This window comes from Elephantulus edwardii, unplaced genomic scaffold (assembly GCF_000299155.1).
Source record: "Elephantulus edwardii isolate Elephantulus edwardi_28Jun2011 unplaced genomic scaffold, EleEdw1.0 scaffold00152, whole genome shotgun sequence".
NCBI lineage: Eukaryota > Metazoa > Chordata > Mammalia > Macroscelidea > Macroscelididae > Elephantulus > Elephantulus edwardii.
The window spans coordinates 970691-984098 of NW_006399902.1; positions in this window are offsets into that span (position 1 = coordinate 970691).

The window sequence follows — 13408 nt, forward strand, 5'->3', positions numbered from 1 at the left end:
ACCCACTGGGTCTTAGTGGGACTTAAGAGGATTCAGCCAATTTTCCCACTAAGCTTTCCCCTTTCAAATGGGTCCAGCAGCTTGTGGCTTTTGCTGATCCAGAGTGCGCACTGAAATGTGGACCGGAATGCAACCCAGGCTGATTTCGTACAGTTCCGACTCTAATCCATCAAAAGTTCTTATTCACATTCCTACTGTCTCCATCATGCAACAAACCCACTGGGCCTTAGAGGAGCTTTAGAAAATTTAGCCACTTTCCCCCCAAAGGTTATCCCTTTCAAAGGGGTCCCTCAGAAGCTCGGCTTGCAAATTCCGGCATTTGCCAATCTGCAGTGCAACCGAAACGTGGTCCGGATTCCAACTGAGGCTATTAGCTCGTTCTGAGTCCACTCCAGCAGAAGTTCTGATTAAAATTTCTACTGTCCACGTCATGCAACAGACCCACTGGGTCTTAGTGGAGCTTAAGCAAAAGAAGCCAATTTCCCCACTAAATTTTCTCCTTTCAAATGAGTCTCTTAGAAGCTCATCTAGTGGCTTCCAGTTTTTGCCGTGTCGGCGCGGCTTTGTTCCCACAGTTCCAATACTAAAAGTTTCGACAAAAGTTATGATTCAATTCCTATTGTCCACACCACACCTCAGACCCTCCAGGTTTTAGTGGGCTCAAGAGAATTCAGCCGATTTCCCCACTAACCTTTTTCCTTTCAGGTGAGTCTCAATGCAGCTCAGCTCAGCTAGTGGATTCCAGCTTTTGCTGGGTCCACAGTGGGACCACTGTGGGACCGCTGCAGGGCAGGCAGGCAGGGCTCCGGTTTTTAAAGCTTCTAAAATAATGTATTAGCAAAAGTTCTAATTCAAAATCCTACTGTTCACGTCACGCTGTGATGGTCAGTCTCTGTGGAGCGTAAAGTACTCTCTGGTATCCTCTCTACGCAGGCTGCTATCCCTCTGGCTCTTCACACTGTGCTCTCCACCTCTGCCATCTTCCAACACCTATCCCAGATGCTCTTTTTTAAAAAACCTGGTAGACTGTATCAATCACTCAGGTACTGTGTGATGTCCAGGACTCTATTTGAAGAGGTGTACAAATTCCTTAGGGCGTAGAGTCTCCTCATTACTCCGTCCTCTGGTTCTCTGTTTCATTTCCTTTTTACTTTTGTTCTCCTTCCCCCACCTCACCCCTGCTCCCTAATACACTTAGGGCCAGTGTTTTCATAAGCAATACAGTATGCCTTGCTTGACTCAATGAAGAGTTTTGAGTTACTCTTTAGTATCATAAAATGTCTAAAATATGTGAGATGAAGCTTCACCATCTTTGCCTCTAAGAAGCACTCTGGTTACACTGTTTCGAAATCTGTTTGTTCTTTGCCAGCACCTAGTTTTTGTTGTTGTGTACCATCGAGTCAGAACTGACTCATAGCCGACCCTCTGGCCGGTTTTCCAAGGCAGTAAATTGCACAGGCAGAGATTGCTTATTCTTTTCCCAAAGAGCAGTTGGTGGATTAGAACTGCTTATTAGACACTTGTAATTTGAACTACAAACTATTTTAAATAACTTTTTAGCATCATAAAATGATCCTCCCTCACCTCACCTCAGTTAAACTATCAGGCAAGGTAAACTACCTTTTGCCTGAAAGGATTTAGTCATATAACAGTATGTAGCAAGCCTCTTACCATATAGATTTATTCCATCTACGTCTCTTTCTTGAGTTGTGAACTTCAGGATATCTTTCTCTCTGTTACTCACATTAACATTTTAAGGGCACTGCGATTATCTGTGGCCAGAAAATCACATTCATTGTTTAACTCAGCATTTTCAAAACTTAGCCACAGGACACCTTGGCCAGTTTAAAGCTATCCATTCTCCTTAAGTCTTACTTGTTCTTTGCCCGGTTTTCACACATATGTATGAAGCTATTTGGGAAATCAAAATGCGAGACAGAAGAAGAATAATCTTTATGACCCTCTGACCCTTAACTGTGGCACTGGAAAAGGATATAGAACATCTTATGGATTTCCATCAAGAAAACTCAATTTCCACATATGTATGAAGCTATTGAAAATACTATGGCTTAGGTCAGAAACACCTTCCTCTTTAAAGTAACATTTGTACTCTTTAACACTTTAAAGAGGTCCTTGGTAGCAGATTTGCCCAATGCAATATGTAGTTTAGTTTCTTAACTGCTGCTTCCCTGGATATTTATGGTGAAAGGACTGCAAACCCACATATTTGTTGGTGACCAGTGAATGGTTGTTCCCCTTTGGCTCCAGTCATCACAATCCTAAAAGATCTTGGGAGCATTAGCCAAATGAAGCCAGTTTCAAGAGAGAAAGAAGGCCCTAGTCATGATTACATGAGCTGAATCCCAGAACACTTGATCGTTCTATTGCGAAACTTATACTTGGACCAGGAGGCAGTCATCAGAACAGAGCAAGGGAACACTGCATGGTTCAAAATTGGGAAGGGTGAACGCCAGGGATGCATCCTATCTCCATACCTTTTCAACCTATATGCAGAACAGATTATCCGGGAGGCAGGGCTCTATGAGGAGAAATGTGGGGTCAAGATTGGTGGACGATTTATCAATAATCTGCGTTATGCGGATGACACAACCCTGCTTGCTGAAACTGAGGAGGACCTGAAGCGCCTGCTGCAGAGTGTCAAGGACTGCAGCCTCAATATGGATTGAGGCTCAATGTCAAGAAGACAAAGATTCTCACCACTGGACCAATTGGCAGCATCAGGATGGATAGTGAAGAGATTGAGATTGTACACAGCTTTAGTTTGCTTGGCTCCATAGTCAACAGTCTTGGCACCAGCAGCCAGGAAATTAAAAGGTGCATTGCCATGGGAAAGTCTGCTGTTAGGGACCTCTCCAAAGTGCTGAAGAGCAGTGGTGTCTCTCTGGAGACTAAGGTGCGTCTGATACAGGCCATAGTCTTCGCAATCACCTGTTATGCATCAAAGAGTTGGACAATGACCTAGGAGGATAGAAGGAGAACTGATGCCTTTGAGCTGTGGTGCTGGAGAAGAGTACTGAGAATACCATGGACTGCTAGGAAAACAAATAGATTTGTCCTGGAGAGGGTTAAACCGGGTGGCTCCTTGGAAGCAAGGATTCTGAGGCTCCGTCTAACTTACTTTGGACATGTAGTGAGGAGAGACCAGTCCTTGGAGAGGGACATCATGCTTGGGAGGGTGGAGGGACGGCGCAGGAGAGGAAGGCCCTCTATGAGGTGGATTGATTCAGTGACTGGGATAATTGGGATGGGAGTGTCAGAGACAGTGCGATTGGCACAGGACAGAGCGGAGTTTAGGGCTGTTGTACATAGGGTCGCTATGAGTCGCAGGCGACTCGACGGCACATAACAACAACAACAACAACTACAGACATAAACAGGGCAAGTGAGGGTATGCAGACATCCTACCAACTCACCTAGAGCTGATGATGGCTATCCCAAAGTCCAGACTGTAAATGAGTCTTGCACTTTCTGCAAGCCTCAGTTTCTCTCTGTAAAATACGGGCATGATTTCTAAGGGCCCCTTAGTTCAAGAAGTTTTTTCATCTATCCGATAATTTAACAAGTGTTTAATAAGCTTCTTTTAGGTACTCGTGTTGTTTGTTGTGTACCATCAGAAAAGACTTAGAGCTGACCTCCAGTGGGTTTTCAGAGGCAATAATTGCATGGAGGAGATTGCCCATCCTTCTCTTGCAGAGCAGCTGGTGGATGCGAACTGTGTGCCTTTGGGATTGCAGCATACATTCTTACCAATAGGCCACCAGACCTCCTCTCCTAGGTGCTGGCAAAGAAAAGCAGATGTATCTTGGAGAAAGTGCAATCAGAGTATTCCTTGGAGGTGAAGATGGTAAACATGATGTTGTTGTTGTTGTTGATTGCCATCAAGTCGAGTGTGACTCACAGCAACTCTATGAACAAAAGACCTAATGCCTTTCTGTAACTGTTGTCATTTCTCCAAATTAATAGTTTCCAGAGGCATGTGGTTTAGGAAGTGGATGCCACTCCTGCTTCTAAACCTGTTTAAAACTGAAAGCTCTACCAAACACTGTCCACAATGGGAAACAATTCTGGTATTTGATACCCCAATGGTACAAGGTTCTGCATCACAGCAACCCAGGTTACTTCATACTGCAAATTGACAGAGTGATGTACGAAGTGGAATTGTGTTCCTCCAGATAGAAAAGCACTAGTTTCATTTAGTAGTGGTTAAGTGTCATCAAGTTGAATATGACTGAGAGTAAGTTTTACACTCTGTTTTATAACTAACATCATTTCTGTACAGAACTCTGTTCTATAACTAACATAATTTCTGCACATTTATAGAGTTTGTAGAGTTTCCAGAGGCATATAGTTTAGGAAGTGGATGTCCCTCCTGCTTCCCAGCATAAATCAATCTGGAAGCTCATCCAAACATTGTAAATAATGGGTAAGCACTATGGTATTTGACAAGACTGTAGAAAAGTGTGCAGCATCACAGCAACACCAAGTTGTTCAGTTCAGCAAATAGACAAAAGATTGCTGTATCGTTTAAAGAATGTTCTTTCTAAAATTAATAAATTTGTGGGATTTTAAAACCACACCTTTTAGCAGACTTTCACCCTAGGCAAAGGCTCAACGACACCCACTCTTTGAGGGGGAAAACAACAGTAATAAAACATACATCAAACAGGATCCCAAGAACTTCCCTTATGTGACTGACAGGACTGCCATCATGATGCTAGTTAGCAGCCAAACTCCCAGAGTTTGACATGTTAAGAGAGGCTATTTCTTGGAAAGGGACATCATGGTTGGAAAAGTGGAGGACCAGTAAAGGAAAGGAAGACGCTCAATGAGGTGGATTGACACAGTGTCTGCAGCAATGAACTCAAATGTATCGAGGATAATAGGATGGCACAGGATAGAACAGAGTTCAGATCTTTTGCTCATAGGATTGCTATGAGTCGTACCTGGTAGCACTTAACAACAACAGGTGCTGGTCATGGGGATCCAAAGTGAATGAGAGGTTTCCCTGGTTCCTCACACTGTTGAGGGAGAGATAATAAGACTTGTGGAATCATGGATTCTGTTTCACTTCAACCTTTACCCCTCAAGCCGTGAGCAAAGTTCAGTTTGAAAAGGTTGTTTGAGTATGGAGAGTCTGAGCCAGAAAGAGGATTCAGATGCACCTGGGGGTTACATCCCACCCACAGTTAAACAGCTTCTAGGTTGGAGTCTGAGGGAGTTAGCAGAGACAAGACCACGTCTCTCTCCACCCAGGAGTGTTAATCACTACTTGCCTGTTGCTCTGGGGAATGATTATCTGTCAAGGTTCATTTGTGCTGTTGGCCTCACAGAGACCCCCAACCCAAGCAGACAGTCCTGGTGGCAGCTGAGGAGTTGTCCCCAGGAAGTGAGTGGGAGGAAAATTACCTTCCACCATACCTTACTGCCTGTTTGGATGGGCAGTCACAGTGACAGCTGTGTCCTGCCAGGGCTGATAACGGAACTGTCATGGTCTGTGGACGGACTGCCTGGCGAGGTGAGCAGTAGGGTTCCAGGAAATTGTAGAGATTGCTGGCAATTTGGGCCACCTCAAATTAGATTGCCTCAGTGAGTGATTTCAGACTCAGCAAATTGCTTCTTGAGCAAGGTTGTCACTTTGTTTTCCTCAGTCCCAACTCTTAACACTTTTTCTCTAAGCCCATCTCCATTAGGACAGCTGAATCTGGGCTTGAATCCCTGTGTGGTAATTCAGACTGCAGACAAATGACTTCATGGAGATAATAATTCAGGGGATGATTGCATCAGGTAGGACTCTTTTTATGACAAGAGAAAGAAATGTAACAAAGGGAAATTATACACTTTAAAAGTTCATAGAACTTTCAGGTTTGGCTAGCTCCAGGTGCTTACAAATTAGTTATATATGGGGATGGTAGGTTTTATTTTTTTTCATCTTCAGTTGTCTGATGCAGCTTACAGCTGTTTTGTTGACATTCTGAATGCTTCTAAGTAAATACAATTTTTTTAATTAGTATTGTTGTCCTATTCCTGGATATGACCATTGTTTTTCTGGAGGGGAAGCGGGACTACTATGCTTTTTGTCTCTGTAGGAGCCTATTTACATTGTTCATCTTTCCTCAGCTGATTTGGGCAAGAGAAAAAGTTCCCATCCTGAATACTCATGATGGAGCAATAAAAGTCAGATTGAGAAAAAAAAAAAAAGAATTTATCTCTCCCATAACTAGCTCTGATTTTCCCTCTTTAGTTTTTTTTGTTTTGTTGTTAAGTTTATTTTATAGAGGTTTGCATACAAAATTCATATACACTGTCTTTCACACTTTCCTTCATGTACATTGTTTCATGTAATCATTTCCATACATTGGAATGATTTTATAAAATAATTTTATAAAATTAATCACCATTGAACTCCGCCCACTATTACTCCATCTTTTCAGCTCCTCACTGGATCTTTCCCATTTCCTTTACCCTCTCTCTTTACCTACCAAATTTTGTGACCCTGTAATTTCCACTCTGTCCACCCTCACTGCTTTGCTCCCATACTTTCCCCCTTGAACCTCCACAAACATTTTGTTAGTTATTCTTCTATTTTTATAATAATGATTTTATGCATTATTTATCCTTATGAGACTGAATTAGTTTACACGGCATGGTGCTCTCCAGTCTCTCCCAAGTTATGTAGTATTTTTTAAAAAATCATTGCTCCTGAGTGCTGCATAGTATTCCATCACAGGAATGTACCACAATTTCTCAGTCTATTAGATTGTTGGGTATTTGGGCTGTCTCCACGTTCTTGCATTTGTGAATAGCTCTGCTATGAATATTGGTGTACAAATCTCAGTATCTCAGTTCTAATTTCCTTAAGGTGTATTCCTAGCAGTGAAATAGCTTGGTCATGTGGAATTTCTATGTTCAGCTTTTCATGTCTCTGCTGATAGCCTTTTTTATTTCTAGAGGCCTCCAGAAATTCCAGCAGAAGAGAGAGCTTCAGTTGCCCAGTGTTGTTTTTCTGTGCCATTGAGTTGGAACCAACTAAAAGCTGACCCTGTAGAGGATTTTTCAGAGGCTGTAAATGACACAGGAGGAGATTGTCTACTTTTCTTCCATGGAGCAGTTGGTGGGTTGGGACTCAAATCACCTGCCTTTGAGTTAGCGGTGTAACCCCTTCCCATTTAACCACCAGAGCTCCCTTCAGTTGTTCCAGGATAGTTCCAACAGAGTTGTAAGATACAATTTCATTGGTCAGTTCTGAATCATGAGCACATCTCTAAGGCAATCTTAGCCAGAGGCAAGGGATGCTCTGATTGCCCAGCCTGAAGTGCCCTTCTCCTGGTGCCCAAACCACAGAGACCCAGAAAAGAGTGGGTATATGGCCTCCAAAGAAAAATGGAGGAGCCTGTTACTCTAGAGAAAGTGGGGAGAGTAGTTATAGAACTGGCACAATGAGCTTCTTTATTTTATTTATTTATTTTTTTATTAAATTATTATTATTCTAGTTTATTTACAAAATTTGAACACATTGTTTTCCAAACAGGTTCTTCCAATTTCCCTCACCCACCACCCATCAAATTGTACCAGCCCATGATTAATCCCCCACCCCTGCACGTCCTCATCCCTCTGCTTCCACCATCAGCCTCTTTAGAAACGTGAGAATCACTATATATTGTTGAAAAATCAGATTGGAGACTGATAGCACAAACCAATCAGATTGGAGGGTGCCAGATCTAGATAGTAACCTATTAGTTGCTTGACTGAGGAGGCCTAGTGGTAAGAAACTGCACTGCATTCCTGAAGACACAGTTTGAATCCACCAGCTGCCCTATGGGAGAAGGATGGGCAGTGAGAAATTGTCTGTTTGATTATCTACCTCTGAAAAGTGGCTGGAGGGTCAACTATGGGTTGATGCTGACTCGATGATACACAATAGGACAGTAGCAGTGAGGAAGTTGAGAGGCACAGGATGAGGAATTGGGGCACAGGATGAGCCCTTGTGGGCTCAAGGTGATCATTTTTCTTAAAGATTACAGCTAAGAAAATTCTATGTGGCAATTCTACTCAGGCACATGTGGTCACTATGAGTCAGAATTGACTAGATGACACTCAATGCAGTAACAACCTATTCTGAAGAGATGGAACAGATATACTTCATCAGAACCTAGGAGGTGATGAGCAAGATTCATGCTGTCCCCCAGGGGGAACAAGGAGTGGATGGGAGGTAGGTCCAAAGCAGTTTCTTCCAGGCCTTCCATCTTCTTAGGTTCTAGCAGGATCACTAGGAGTTCCATCAAGACTCAGACAAGCTGTAGTTCGAGCCTTGGCCTATGTAGATACACTTAAGGCTCCAGGTCACTAGGTAGAGCTGTTTTGCTACAATAACCAATGGACTCCTGAGCCGTTAGCTCAAGAGCTGTCCTGCGCTGAGAATTTAGTTTACCAGATCTCAATAAATGAGCACTTTACTTACACCTCCCTAATAGTTGGTGACATAGTGATGAAGGTTGAAGTTCAAGCTGCACTGAAGGCATTGGCTATGGGAAGCCAATACTAAATATTTGTAATAAGCCAAATGCTATCAGGATGAGGTGGAGATGAGGTACAAACTAGAGTTCACCCTGAGGCACTAAGGCAATCCTTAAAAGTTTACCAGATTCTTGCATTTGCTGACCCTTCCCTCCTGAGTCAAGGGGAAGGTTTTCAATAGAAAGAGCTTGGCTTCATTTGCATTGAATTATCTTTGTGATTTACTTCCTGATAATTTTCAAAAAAGATACAGGGAAACCCAGGTCTGCCCTTTAGTCAAGAACTGCTGGCCCCCTGTCTTTACTCTCTGTTGTATCTCATTACTGGCTGTCTGCCTCATTATTAATAATTATAAAAATACTTTACCCTCAGTCTGCAACAATTAGCAAAAAAGAAAATAAGATCCCAGGAGTGGACAGATGCCACTGAAGTGTTTCAACAAACAGATGCAGCCCTGTATGTGCTTACCTGTCTTTGCCAAGAAATTGAGAAGACAGATACCTGGCCAACTCATTGGAAAAGAGCTATACTTGTTCTGATTCCAAAGAAAGGTGGAATATATCAAACAATATCACTAACATCATATGAAAATAAAATCTTGCTAAGATTGTTAAAATAATGACTGAAACTGTACATTGACATAGAGCATCCAGAAAGTCAAGCCGGATTTAGAAGAGACACTAGGGATATCACTGCTGATGTCAGATGGATCTTGGCTGAAAGTAGAGAATACCAGAAGGATGTATATTTGTGTCTTATTGACTATGTAAAAGCATTTATCTGTGTGGATCATAACAAATTGTGGCTAACATTGAGAAGAATGGGAATCCAAGAGTGCTTATACAAAGCCTCTACTTTGACCAAGAAGTTGTGGTCCAAATAGAGCAAGAAAACTCTGCATAGTTAAAAATCAAGAAAGGTGTGCAACAACATTGTATCCTTTCTGTATACGTATTCAATCTGTACTTCAAACAAATAATTTAAGAGGTTAGACTTTATGAATAAAAATGTGACATCAGGATCAGAGGAAGACTCATCAACAACTTGTGCTATACAGATGACACAACCTGATTACTGAAAGTAAAGAGGACTTAAAATGATTCTTGTAGAAGATCAAATACTACTATCTTCAATATGAATTACATCTCACCGTCAAGGAAACAAACATCCTCACCAATAGACAATATCATGATAGATGGAAAAGGGCCAAGAGATTACAATAGACTGGCCTAATAGACAACATTGTCATAGATGGGATATCATGAAAGACTGAAGTTGTCAACATTTTCATCTTGCTTAGAACCACAATCAACACCCTTGGCACCAGCAGTCAAGAAATCAGTAGACATATTGGGTAAATATGTTGTCAAGGACCTCTTTAAGGTCTTAAGAAGCAATGATATCAGTTTAAAGACTAAAGTACATCTGATTAAAGCTATGATCTTTTAGTTACTTATTAAAAGGTTGCATAATGACTAAGAATGACAGAAGAATAGACACCTTTGAGTTACAGTGTTGGAGAAGAATACTCAATATCCCATGGACTCCAAATAACAACAACAACAAATTGTCTTGGAGAAAGTACAACCAGGTGCTCCTTAGAGGCAAGGATAACGAAGCTTCATCTCACGTATTTTAAGGATATTGTTAGGAGAGGCTCGTCTTTGGAAAAGGACATCATGCCTGCAAAGGTAGAGGGTCAATGAAAGAGAGGAAGATGCTTGACAAGATGGACTGACACCATGATGGTAACAATGGGATCAATGAGAGACAATGAAGATGGCACAGGACCCACTGTTCTCAGCCTGGCATTTGTTATAGTCAAGTTGATAGCATCTAATTACCACAACAATCAAATGTCACATGAAAAAGTGGCAATTGTTATTAAAAAAATGAGAATACTGAGGCAGAAAGAGTTGAAATCCCTTGTTCAGGTCCACTCAGTTGCCACATGGCAGAGCCGTAAACAGAAAGCTGGGTTTGGAGATCATTTTTGCTACTTGTCAATTACCTCTGCTTTTACCTGCTCTTGGCACACTGCATGATTAACGTCCTCACCTGCTGGGGTTGGAGGAGACTTCAGTCCTCACCACAATCTGGTGTAGAAGTGCGTAGTGCCAAGTCCATGCTCCTTCAGATCATGTAACTCAATAAAGACAAAAATCTGGTCAGTTTATTTCACTGCTATTTCCCTGGGGCATGGCTTCATACATTATCTGTGCTCAATAGCTATTGGTATGCGAATAAACTTGCAAAGTAAGGACAGCATTCCCCCACATATTTGCTGTGATTTTCAAACAATATCATTAATATTATATGCAAGCAAAATGTTGTTGATGATCATTGAAAAACCACCTAGAATAGTAGTACATAGAGAGAGAACTGCCAGAAGAAATGGTTGTGGCAGCTTAGAATAGTAGTACATAGATAGAAAACTGCCAGAAGAAGAGGTTGTGGCAGCAGGGATATCACTGCTGATGTCAGATGGATGGTGGCTGAAAGCAGAGAAGACCAGAAGAATGTTTGTCTGTGCTTTATTGACTGTGCAAAGATATTTGACTGTATGGATCATGACAAACTAATATTGAGAAGAATGAGAATTTCAGAACACCTAATAATGCTTATATGAAACCTATACCAAGACCAAGAGGCTGTTGTGTGAACAGAGTAAGGGAACACTTGTTGTTATGTGTCATCAAGTCACCTGTGACCCATAGTGACCCTATGTACAGCAGCTCTGAACCCTGCCCTGTCCTGAGCCAGTTTCATTAATTCTGACACACCAACTCCCATTGTCCCAATGAGTATATCAACCCATTTCATCTGGTGTCTCCCTCTCCTGCACTGTCCCTCCACTCTTCTGAGCATGATGTCCTTCTCCAAGGACTGATCTCTCCTGGCCACATGCCCAAAGTATGAGAGATGGAGCTTCAAAATCCTAGCTTCCAAGGAAAAACTTAGTTTCATCCTCTCCAAGACAGACCTATTTGTTTTCTTGGTAATCCATGGCATGTTCAAGACTCTTCTCCAGCATCACAATTCGAAGACATTGATTCTTCTTCTGTCATCCTTAGTCATTGCCCAGTCCTCTATAGTATAACAAGTAATTGCCAAAATCATGGCCTGGATTAGTTACACCTTAGTCTCTAGACTGACATCGTTGCTTTTAGATACGCTGGAGAGTTCCCTGACAGTAGATTTTCCCAAAGCAACAACATTATTATATATAAATATATAATATGGAGCTCTTGTGACCTAGAGTTTAAAAAGTGTGTGATTTATTGCTTCTGAAAATCTACTGGAAGGTCGACTGTGAGATGGTTCCAAATTGATGGCAATCGTAATGTATACATATATACATATTTTGCAATGGCAAAATCTGTGATTAGAGACCTCTCTAAAGTACTGAAGAGCAACAATGTCAGTCTGGAGACTAAGGTGTGCCCGATACATGCCATGGTCTTTGCAATCACTTGCTATGCATCAGAGAGCCGGACAATGACTAGGGATGATAGAAGGAGAATTGATGCCTTTGAGCTGTGGTGTTGGAAAAGAGTATTGAATATACCATGGGCTGCTAAGAAAATGAACAGGTTTGTCCTGGATAGGATGAAGCCGGTCTGCTCCTTGGAGGCAAGGATTCTGAAGCTTTGTCTGACATAATTTGGACATGTGGCAAGGAGGGACCAGCCCTTGGAGAGGGATGTCATGCTTGGGAGGGTGGAAGGACAGCTTAGAAGAGGAAGATCCTCAGTGAGATGGATTGAGTCAGTAACTGGAGTATTGGGGGTAAGTGTGTCTTAGATGGTGAGATTGGCACAGGGTAGGACAAAGTTTAGGGCTGTTGTACATAGGGTCGCAATGAGTCACAGACAACTCGATGGCACATAAAAACAACTATTTTTGTGTTATATATGTATATATCATATACAGAATACATATATATGTATTAGAATATAGATAGAAGACAAAATCTATATAATAAATATTGTTGTGTGTACTGTTGAGTTGAAACTGACCCATACATGACCCCAAGGCAGATTTTCATAGGCAATTAATTGCACAGGAGGAGATTGCCCATCTTTCTTCTGTGAAGCAGCTGGTGTATTTGAACCATTTGCTTTTGGGGTTACACCTCAGCTTCTTGCCACTAGGCCACCAGAGCTCATATAATATATATACATGCATGCATACATACATACATACATACATACATACATACATATACAGCCTCCTAGTTAAAGAGCCTTTTGGTCGGCAGCATGAGGCTGAAGTTCGTTTTGAAAGTCATCTTCAGGGGTTTGCTTCTACAGGAGCTTGGTGGCCAAGATTGATGAGCATTAGGGTGGAAAGTTGATTCATTAAGGGGACTGAGGGAAGGGGGATACAGCCTCCTAGTTAAAGATCCATTAGTGCCCTTGGGCCTGTGGCCCTCAGGTCTGGTTTAAATTGTTTTTTTGTCTAGCATTCTTCCACGTGGTATACCTCTGGTCTGTGCATTTGCTGTACAGAGGCAACTTGTGCTTGCTATGATGCTAAACACTGTGACACTGATATGCCAGATGTGATAATAGTTACCCATGGTGGACAGTGTTTGGTGGAGCTTCCTGATTAAAACAAGCTTGGCAGCAGGTGGCATCCACTTCCAAAATGGTTTGCCTTTTGAAACTCTGTGAACAGTGCTCAGGTCTTTTGTTCATAGGGTCTCTATAACTATTGTCATTTATCAAGGTTCATAGAGTTTCCAGAGGCCTGTTGTTTAGGAAGTGGATGCAACTCCTGCTTCCAGTATATGTATATATTGTTGTTGTTATGTGCCATCGAGTCGTTTCCGACTCATAGCGACCCTATGCACAACAGCTCTAAACCCTGC